At 41.0% G+C, this 11,166-nt stretch overlaps 1 pseudogene; it reads right to left on the bottom strand.

Moving 5' to 3' along the window:
• Positions 1-4,521: 4,521 nt before the first annotated feature.
• On the bottom strand, positions 4,522-7,065 carry LOC145991488 (transitional endoplasmic reticulum ATPase TER94 pseudogene; annotated as a pseudogene).
• Between the last annotated feature and the right edge of the window lie 4,101 nt (positions 7,066-11,166).

Raw genomic sequence — 11,166 nt, 5'->3', positions numbered from 1 at the left:
ATGCCCCAGGCCGGTAAAGGCTCAGAACATTCCAGGTGCCTAATGTAATATCCTTATTCCTAATGTAGATCTTATCCTTAGTCCAGGGACCTCCCAAAGTAGTCCCCACCCGGAGATCCGAACGGGGGACTATTTTACCTCCGGAATATTTTACCTTGGGAACATCCATGGCCTTATAGTGCTGTTTCTTGACATTTTTTTTTTTACAGTGCAGAGTTGTCAGCTCTACACCTAACCCCCAATATGAATGGAGGAACTACTACACAAGACAAACACAAACACATTAGACAGCACAATTACTACACAAGACGAACACAAACACATTAGACAGCACAACTACTACACAAGACACACACAAACACATCATAGTTAATGTAGAATACTGAAATTTTATATGTGTAATGAATGATACATATGTGCATAGGTCATGAGGTAATTTGCAATTCTGAACTCCTCTTAGTTTTTGTCTTACAGGCACTAAATTTAGGCAACTTGTAATGATGGATCCAGTGGTATACCGAGCAGTCATCAAGTTTCTTTACTTGAGAGGCCGCACACCGAAGGAAACTTTTGATGAGATGAAAGAGAGGATGCCCCATCGTATGACGTAGTAAAGCACTGGCATCATCAGTTTAAGTGTGGTCGGACTTCAGTAGAAACAGCCCCATTCCCGGGCGACCCCAGTCAGCCATTGACGAAGACACCATTGAGCAAGTGAAAGCCGCCATTTTGGAGGATCGCCGCACAACCGTTCGCCAACTAGCTGAAGATGCCAAGATCAGTGTGGAGTCTGTGGAAAAAATAATTCATGACCATTTGCATATGCGGAAGGTGTCTGCCCGATGGGTTCCTCGGCTACTCACACCTTTCCAAATGCAGGAACGAGTCACGTGCTCCCAGGCTAATTTGACCATGTGACAGGAAAACCAGAAGGAATTTTTTGACAGACGAATCATCCAGGATGAAACGTGGGTCCATCACTATGACCCAGAGACCAAGGCCCAGTCAAAGTAATGGAAGCATCCTGACTCACCACCACCAAAGAAGGCCCGTGTCCAACCCTCAGCGGGCAAAGTGATGCTCACGGTTTTTTGGGACCAGCTTGGAGTAGTTATGATGGATTTCTTGGCCAAGGGTACCACAATTACCGGGGCGTACTACGCTTTACTGCTGCAGAAATGGCGGAAGGCCATCAAAACCAAGAGGCGTGGCATGCTGACCAAAGGCGTCCGCATCCTGAAAGACAACGATCCAGTTCACAACTCTCATGTTGCCCAGACAGAAGCACGGTTCTGCGGGTATGAAATTCTTCCTCATCCCCCGTACTCTCCTGACCTCGCACCATCAGACTTCCACCTCTTCCCAACCATGAAGCCATTCTGAAGGGAACGCACTTCCACAGCGATGAAACGTTAAGTCATGACTTCTGTAGCAACCTGCAGACTTCTACAAACAAGGTCTCCACGGGTGAATAGAGCGATGGGAAAAGTGTGTGGCCATTGGTGGTTCCTATGCAGGGGCGGCGCCAGAAATTTTCGACCGGAAGGGCAGAAGCTGTATATTCATAAATAACGGTGGGCATGTGAGATCTTATATGAGTTTTACATGGACTTATGCCCATCCCCCTCCAACATATACAGGGTGTCCTAAAACAACTTCAACAATGGTTGGATGCTGATAGATATATAAAAAAAACAAGGAACTTTTTTTCATACACATAACCTCGAAAGTGCTTAGTTTCTGATCTATGAGCACTGAAAACAAACCTGTATATACATAAACTCACCAAACGATCGCTCTGACGAAACTTCCAGGGACGCGTAGCAAGGACTTGAATTGAAAACAACAACTTGGGAGTGTTATCTGGCATAATACAAAATAATAATTAAACTTGCGATGTTGTAAGCATAGGTGTGCGCAGACTAATTTATTTTGGGGTGCCTTAAGGGACGTTTCAGTTACCTATCTGGACAAGGCGAACCTAATTGTCGTAACTTCACGTTCCTTTTCACAGAAACTATTAGGTATATGAACATGAAATTTTAACATTATAGAATGAGCATTTGTTATCACTTTAGCACAGGTTTTACTATCACTGTGTCGATATTTTAAGTAATGAAAGTAAACATATGAAATGATAAATACAAGGCTATATTTCTACAGGTACTATCAGCTGAATCACTATCATGAAATACATCTGTAGGTTCAGTTCTACCATGTTTTATAATGCACATTACTTCATATTGCTGTACCTGGTCACTCGATAGTTAATGCCATGTGTTCCTATATCATTTTAAACCGTAGAATTCAGATGCAAGCAAAAATCTGAAATTTGATACGCTTGTCATTGAAAGAGAAGGGAAAGAGAGCATTCATGTAAGTCTTTGAACATAAAAGTCTTATTGGAAATGTTGGAAGGCTGTATTAACAAACAAGTCGGTCCTCGGGAAAATAATAAGTACGGGCCGATATGTGAAGAGGCTCTGCGATTTATAAAGGTAAAAATAATTTCTTTACTACGTGATTACTGATTACTATATAAAAGGAATATCACATTGTTTTGTAGAGAGGGAGAAAGAGAGCGTGGCATCTCAAATGAAATGAAATTCCTTACATTTTTACCACGGACATTATTTTCATTATTTTAATGGTAGTTCAACATATTTTTTTTATTTTTTGAGAAGACATTTGGGGTAGTCAGATACCTTTGGCACACCCGTGCGCACACCTATGGCTGTAAGAAGTATTTAGAGCATTTACAAACTGGCCAAGACAAAGAATTTCCAACAAATGCGGACTGAAATTCAAGACTCTTCATTCTAAAATGTCCCCATCGTATTTCGTGTTTTGCAGTACCAATAATCGTGAATCGTGAGATTCACGTACGACATGTTGATGAAATCGACGAACTGAGAAATGCAAACATAGTGTGTTCGCCACCTTGTTTCACACGCAGACAGTTATATATTTATTTCTAAATGGCTAATCGAGTCCCTCACATAATACGGGGGTAAACCCCTTACTGAAAAGAATGAATAGTAAAAGCTCTTGCACTAAAATGAAAAACATTGTTTAAACATTAATTAATTCACACATTAAAACTAATACATAATAACTAAAATCAATCAGACCTAGGTAAAAGTGTCACTACATCACGTGTGCATTCCGAGCGCCCAATACAGCTCAGCGTTTGACGTAAGTATGGATAATGTCTTATTAGCAAAATTTTAAAAAAGCAAGAACCTGGTTATAAATCAAATTCTTAGTTCATTCTGCATAATATTTACCTAGGCTAAAGAAGGACATTTTGGCAAAATATCACCGAAAAGTAATAAATAAATAACATTTTATGTATTATATTTCTATATTTTTGCCACATTTCAAGTATCTATTTATTTTCATTACGTAGCACATTTTCAAAGCAATTTGATGCATCGTCCCTGTGAAGCCAGCAGCTGCAGCCCCTGGCCCATAATCCTGTTCTAATCTTGATGATATTCTGCACAATTTTGCGCCTCTCATAAAGCCTCCTAAGCTTACTGGCTGCTTAAGCATACAAGGCATTAGATGACAGTTTCTGTTTCAAAAGCTTAGAAAAATACCTTTCGCTTTCCAATGCTAAAGTTAAGGAAGTTGAAAGAAAAAGCTTAAATTAATTCCATTCAACTTATTATTTACTCTGACTTTCGTAAACCTATTCACTAAATCAGTGTTTCGGCAAAGGACAACAAAGCTTTCTATTGAATGATAATATGTAAACTTGTCTGAAATATAGATAATGTTCACATGGAGTGAACACCATAATAAACTTATTTATTTATTGAACCATTCGCATTTTCCCAAGTGTATATATTTATTGAATTTGATTGGGTGGGCAATCGGGTGGGCACAGCAATATTTGGGTGGGCAATTGCCCACCCGTGCCTACCCCTGTCGCCGTCCCTGTCCCTATGTAGAGAAGGACTAATGTCTCTACCAATTTTCGTTTATCTCCGTCCATAAGAACTGGGTCAGGGGAAATCTTTAATGAACGTCCCTCGTATGTTAGAATCCACAGAAGAAAGATTTCTTTAAAAAGCCTGACGTTTCAAAGATGTACAGTCACAAACACTTCTGGGTTGTAACAATCTCATTGACTTTCAATGGAATTATTATAAGCCAGAACTGTCCGTGACTGTACTAGTGTAGAATGGACATTTTCATGTATTCATATTAAATATCTAAGATTTGAACATGTCACTGGAGCACCATCTATGTGAAATAAATTGAATTAAATGCATTCAATTCTAAAAATAGTTATAGAGATTATTAATCCTATAATTATTGCTGACAAACGATTTAGAAAAAAAATACCTTCGCAATAGTATTTTGTTGCCCAGCATTTTCTTTGTCAAAACTTTCACACGTTCCAATGTGATATAATTGATTTTAAAATCCAGACTATACTGTCATATTATAACTGTGAATCATAATTCATATTTCTCACCAAATCACATTATTTTTATTGCCAGAATACTAATATTCACAATATATTTCAATCTCAAAACTTTTACAGCAACTTACAAATTGTGTCAGAGTTAAAATGAACATGAATCTGATTAATCAACCATGAATTTTACGAAATTCTACAAGAACAGAGCAAAATTGCTTGACTAGTTTCCGCACAAGAAAATCTTTATACTTCATTGAGTGAGAATGTGTTAAGTATAATATATATTCGATTTGGAAGTGCCATTGCCGCCTTTGTAGCCATTACCTGATTTTCTGAACTTCTCTGCGAATTCATCGTATCTTTTGATCTCGTCATCAGAAACAGATCTTCTGCAGTTTTCCAGAGCTTCTTCAAAATGATTGCGGGTGATTTCGGCAACAGAAGCTTCAAAAGTTGGTTTCTTTGTCGAGAGTCTCTTGGCTTGGTCGGCTGCGATGCTTTGGCGAATTGCAAATTTGCATGCTCTTTGGCACAACTCTCCGAGATCGGCTCCAGAGAATCCCTGCGTCCTCTTGGCCAGGTTATTCAAATCAACGTCCTTGGCCAGAGGCGACCTGCGTAGCTTTGCCGAGAGGATTGCATACCTGGATTTTTCGTCCGGGAGTGGAATGTAAATGAGTTGATCCAGTCTTCCCGGCCGAAGAAATGCAGGGTCAACGATGTCAGGTCGGTTGGTGGCGCCCACGATGAACACGTTCTTGTTCTTAGTCATCCCGTCCATCTCGGTCAGGAGTTGGTTCGCTACTCTGTCCGCTGCAGGAGTATCGCACGTGTTACCTCGAACTTTAGCGAGGGAGTCCATTTCATCAAAGAAGAGTATGCAGGGTGCCGCTCGCTTCGCCTTCGTGAAGATTTGCCTTACGTTGAAGCACGATTCGCCGAACCATCTGCTGAGGAGCTCAGGGCCTTTGACTGATATAAAATTGGCCTTCGACTCGGCGCACACTGTCTTAGCCAGCATGGTCTTGCCGCAGCCTGGAGGGCCGTAGAAGAGAACTCCCGTGGAAGGTTCGAGCCCAAACTGTGAAAACTTGTGCGGATACGTGATGGGGTACTGAACAAGTTCCTGCAGTTCCTTCTTGACTTTATCCAAACCTCCGATGTCGCTCCATTGAACGTTTGGTGTCTCGACCATCACATCCTTCAGAGCACTTGGCGAAACCTTATTCATTGCGTGTCTAAAGTTGTCCATGGTGATGGTCATCGACCGCAGATGATCGTCTATGTTTCCGTCGATGTTGACGAACTTCTCTGAAATTTGCTTCATGGCAGCTTCGGTGCAAAGCAAAGAGAGATCTGCTCCAACAAAGCCGTGCGTTTCTCTTGCTATGTACTCCAAGTCGACATCCCTGGCAATCTTCATATCCTTTGTAACAATTCTCAGTATTTCCAGGCGATCTGACTCACTAGGCACACCAATTTCTATTTCTCGATCAAACCTTCCAGCTCGTCTTATCGCAGGATCTAGGCTATCTGGTCTGTTGGTCGCTGCAAGAACCATTACTCTTGAGTTCTCTAGCATTCCGTCCATTGAAGTCAGAAGCTGCGCTACGATCCTCTTGTCCAGTTGGCAGCCAAGCTTGTCTCTGCAGGTGGCTATCGAATCAATTTCGTCGATGAATATAATAGACGGCGCCATCTGATTAGCGAAGTAAAAAATCCTGCGCACATTCGCTTCCGATTCACCATAGAACGAGCTGAGGATCTCGGGACCGTTGATGAGAAAGAACTTTGCTCCCGACTCGTTCGATGCCGCTCTTGCCATAAGGGTTTTCCCAGTTCCTGGAGGCCCGTGGAGCAGAACTCCTTTAGGAGGTTTGATACCAATGTTGACGAAAAGCTCGGGATAGGTAAGCGGAATCTCTATAACTTCCCTCATCTGTGCGATTTCTTTCTTGTATCCACCAATGTCATCGTAGCCGGCAGCTTTGATGTATCTCAAGTACTCCAGCCTTTTCACCTTCCTGTCTGAAAGCGTTAGTTTCGTGGTCGATTGAACAGTGCAGAATGGGGGCGGTGTAACATTCACAATTTGAAACTGGACAGGATTCTCGCCAGGCTTCAAAACGCTAAACGTGTCGTCTACATGAACCGGAATTGCAGATTGCTCGTCAAAATAGCATCTTGCATAATTATCTATGACGTCACCTGTGGCTGCTGGCACACTGTCGTCAAAGAGAGCTAGGCACACTGATACTCCAGCTGGGATATCTACCTCACATATCTCAATTTCGTCTCCAGCTTTCGCTCGAAGGTTTTGTCTGGTAATCTCGTTCATCTGTATCACGCCGTACTCTTGGGAATTTCTCTTCACGTTGCATACGGTGTTTGACTTCTTTTTACCTTTTAATAATACTGGTTTATCAACGACTAGCCGAAGATCCCTCACCTTTCTATCACTTAGTCGTACTTCAAATGAGTTGTCAAATTTTACCTGTTCAACCTTTACTTTGTACGAGCCTGGTGGTGGCTTTCGGTCTCCTGCTGGTGACTGATCCCCTGATGGTCTCCCTTTGCCCATTTTCACTTCTTTTTTCACCGAGGTGGTACAATTTGTTTCTCCAATATAACGATCGTTGCTCTAACATGGAAACAATGTTCCCTTGGTTCCACACGTTCTTTCTTCAGAACATTGTTGTCTTAATGGTGACAGTAATTATTTTCAAATGATTCACAAGCTTACTTCTGGAAAGACAACTATGAAAAGGTTTCTTCGCAGAAAAGGATTTCGCAATTTAAAATGGTGGCAATGTAACGAACAAGAAACGTTAAATGCTTCCACTCAACACTTTGTATAAAAAACAACAACATATGTTTAAGATGTATTCAACAAGTAGTGACTGGCCCGCGTTGTAGTACATATTAGTATGTTTTATATTCATAAGTTCGGTGTATGCATGAGTCTTTTACGTAAATCTCCTTAGCATACATCTATATCAAGACATACATTACAAACAGAGCCTTCTCTTTCGTGTTTCCAGGTTCGGAGGTTTGGACCGTAAACGTATCGAAAAAATAAAAGTTTAGCATCCCCCACGTCCACATTTCAGGGGTTTATTTTCGAAAAATCTGTTCTTAGTGGGTGCTATTATCATAAGTAGGGAACGGATTTTAAGGCGCAGCACCTTCCCTAAAATATGGCTGTTTTCATACCGATCATTTCAGATATGTACAAGGGTTGGATAAAAAGTAATGGCAACACCGCTGTCCCGTGAAAGGGGTGAGTCACAGCGCCACAAGCGTTTCGTGGCTGATAAAGGAATGTCAGACGAGGAAGTATAGTGAGTGGGAGCGATAGTATGTTTTTCAGTCAAAAACAGCAGTGCTCTGAAGCAGAGGACGAGAGTGCAAGCGCCCTAACAATATGTTTAGGCAAGAAGAACAACGTCTCTCAGGCAGACGGTCAACGCTGCCTACTTCTGCACCTTCTTGCAACACCACCTTCGTCTCGCATTAAGAAGGAAGCGACGGCACGGTGTCCCATCATCCTGCTTGACAATGCAAGGTGTCACACTGCGAACAATGTGACGGCGCTCCTGCATAACTGGTAGTGGGAGGTACTGGAACATCCGCCGTATTCACCGGTATGAGACCGTGTGATTACGACCGTTTTGTCAAAATGAAGGAACCACTGGGCGGGAAGCACTACGACACTGGCGAAGCCATCATACGTGCTATAGGGCGGTCGCTGCGGGACATCGACAGAGATGGACGCGCTGACGGTGTACGACGCCTTCCATACGTGTAACAGAAGGTCGTAGAGATGAGGGGCGATTATTTTGAAGGAATATAACACGTGCTCCTCTGCCAATACAGTGAAGTACCAATTATACCAGTGTTGCCATTACTTTTTATGCAACCCTTGTATTTTAGGACATGGAATCAAGTAAAATTAACACACTCTGTTGTACTTATTTACACCTTTTCGTCAGAGTAGCAGATTTATCCCCTTTTTACCCCCTCTTTGATGCTTCAGCACCTTTTTCCTTCCTTTCCTTTCATGTTTTGTTAAAAAAAAATTGGACAGAAAAAGAATTGATTTTCACTCTTCTTGAGGAGTTACATAAAATCCTATTGTCTCAATTGGTAGAGCAGAACGAGAGCTATGAAATGGTACAATGTTATCATTGCAGCCCCAATAGTTCCAAAGATAATGTAGCAAAATCCGCGAGAGAAAACACAAACTTCAACAAAAACCTATTGAGGAGAGCCACAGTTCTCTTTGCGGTCGGCGCGCATTATATACAGAAGGTGCAGAAAAGAGAGCATTGAATAAAGGCAATTTATCAGCACCTTTTTCAAAACATTTTTGGAACCTTTTATTCCCTTTCACGATCATAATTTTGCACCTTAAAACCCTTGCTGTAGTCATAAGATTACGAGTTCCCTATCTTTCAGGTTTCTAGATCCGTGGGTTTTGGTTGTGCGTTGAGAAGATAGTGAGTGAGAAGAAGCTCACAGCACGTGGGTGAGCCAACACCATTTTATTTTGGGATCGTAAAGGGGAATTTCACTTGCCTATCTGAACAGGAATTGTCCTAACTTCATCTTCATTTTTCACAGAAACTACTAGGTATATGAAGATGAAATTTTTAACCTCATAGTCTCTGAGTATTTGATGAAGGTAAATTATGTGTGTGGGGGTCATTAAGTTATATGAATTTTAGAAATATCATGCAAATACTACATTTTTTCTATATCTTTTAGAACATCGTTTTTTTTTAAGTGTTGACTGCTACTGAAATCATCCCTTACTGCACACACTACTTTTGATGATACAGATATTTATATCACACAAGAAAACATGCACAATATTCAATCATAGTGCCTACAATACATTTCACCCCCGGCAGAAGCAATGAAACTCCCCTTCGTTTCCAAAACATGGGAGCTGTTTTGACGCAGATGCGGAGGGAATTTGCATGATGACATCAAAGTCACAGATTTCTGTCTAAACGGGAGTTCGCAACAGGAGCAGCGAACGTACATATAAAGCTGCCTTGTGAAAGAACCTTTTATACTCTGTCCCAGCTGAATGAGGAGCAAGGCCGCGTATAGCGTCCGAGAAGCGAGGAAAATCAAGTGGCCACAGCGAAGCAGTACATGCTGCTGGGAAGGCTGGTAACTGCAGTCGCTTTCCTCCACTCCACGCAATTCCGTTCCTCTTACGTGTTCATTGGTGGAGCCGTCTCGCGTCATTACTTGCGCAGAGACTTGTTTTCGTTTGGCTACTCTACAGTTAGCTGGGACAGAGTATAGAGTCTACATGAGACAATCTTCTAAATACTTGCCGCTACTTAGACTTCTTCTTATAAATAAGATGAACAAATGTATTAGCTGTTGTTCATGTTCTGTGAATTTATCCTTCACGAAAGTTGTGAGCAAAATAATATCTGTTGTATACATTTTTACTCTTCACTGCAAACAAATTACAGAAAATAGTTTTGCCTAATATCAAGGGGGCTGAAGGCTGTGCCAGGGGGGCTGACGGTAGTTCCGGGGGGGGGGGGTCTCAGGCCCCCCTGGCCCCTGCCTAACTACGGGCCTGCTTGTTGACTAGACAATTATTCAAAAGACAATAAGCTTAACTATTGCAAAATGTTTTGTTGGTAAGTACAGCGAGACAATCCAGATGTGTATTATCGGGGACTTTTATGCGGGGAAGAAGCCGGAAATATTCAAACCAATTCAGAGAATCGAACCCGGATCTCCCGCGTGGTTGTCAGACGCTATACCGACCAGACCACTGGATGAGTTCCATACTTTGACTATTTCAATTTATTTTAATATATTTTCTTGTTTTTATGGATTTTCTTCACACTTAAAATGTCTCACCTCGTTGACCAGACAATTATTTCGAAACAAAGATATAAAAAAAAAAAATGCTCCCAGAATTTCATAAAAATAGAATGACTAGAAATTAATTTCGTTCTATTGCTTTCATAATCATAAATACTATATTTATGTAGATCTCTACTACTCAATAGTAGTATTATTAGTAGTAATTCGGCTAATTAATTAAATATGAGTATTACTATTTAATTAAAGTATAATAAAACAATGGTAGTGTGAATTTGGAGAAAGTTTTAGAAATAACCCCACCCTTGATAAAATCCTGCGTACGCTACTGACCTGGTTTGTAGGGTGACCAGACACATACATTCAAGAAAGAGGAGAGAGCACGGCGAAAAAGGAGGACAAAGTCATAAAAAAAAGGACACCGCAAAAAATTGCAACACATTTGCTATTACTCATAATTTAAGCAATATAAATGGGTGATCTTTGTGAGTGTCCCTTCATCAAAATCATCATATCATACCTATCTTCGCGATTAGCCAAAAGTGGAAGAAAAGTGAAGTAAAATAAACCAAATCAATCAATCGAAGAGGAACTGCACAGACAACATGCGTTCCAGGAGTCTCACAGGTGGAAGCAACGAGTGAGAATAATAATACTAATGACTAGGGTGTGGAATTTTGCCTATTTGCCTTTTCAATTCCTAGTAAAACATAGGCTTTAATGTTTAAAGTTCGTTTCATAGTATTTCTAGTCCAAAAACGCATTTTTATAGTGCCTATAAATGCCTAATTTGCTTAATCGTGCCAAAAATGGTTATTCTGCAATTTTAGAATACTTTAGCTTTTTTTACGTTCATTTGGCTTTCCCTACATTGA

Source organism: Lepisma saccharinum, chromosome 1, assembly GCF_977018435.1.
Source record: "Lepisma saccharinum chromosome 1, izLepSacc3.1, whole genome shotgun sequence".
Classification (NCBI taxonomy): Eukaryota; Metazoa; Arthropoda; class Insecta; order Zygentoma; family Lepismatidae; genus Lepisma; species Lepisma saccharinum.
This window is presented reverse-complemented; position numbering and strand designations above follow the sequence as displayed.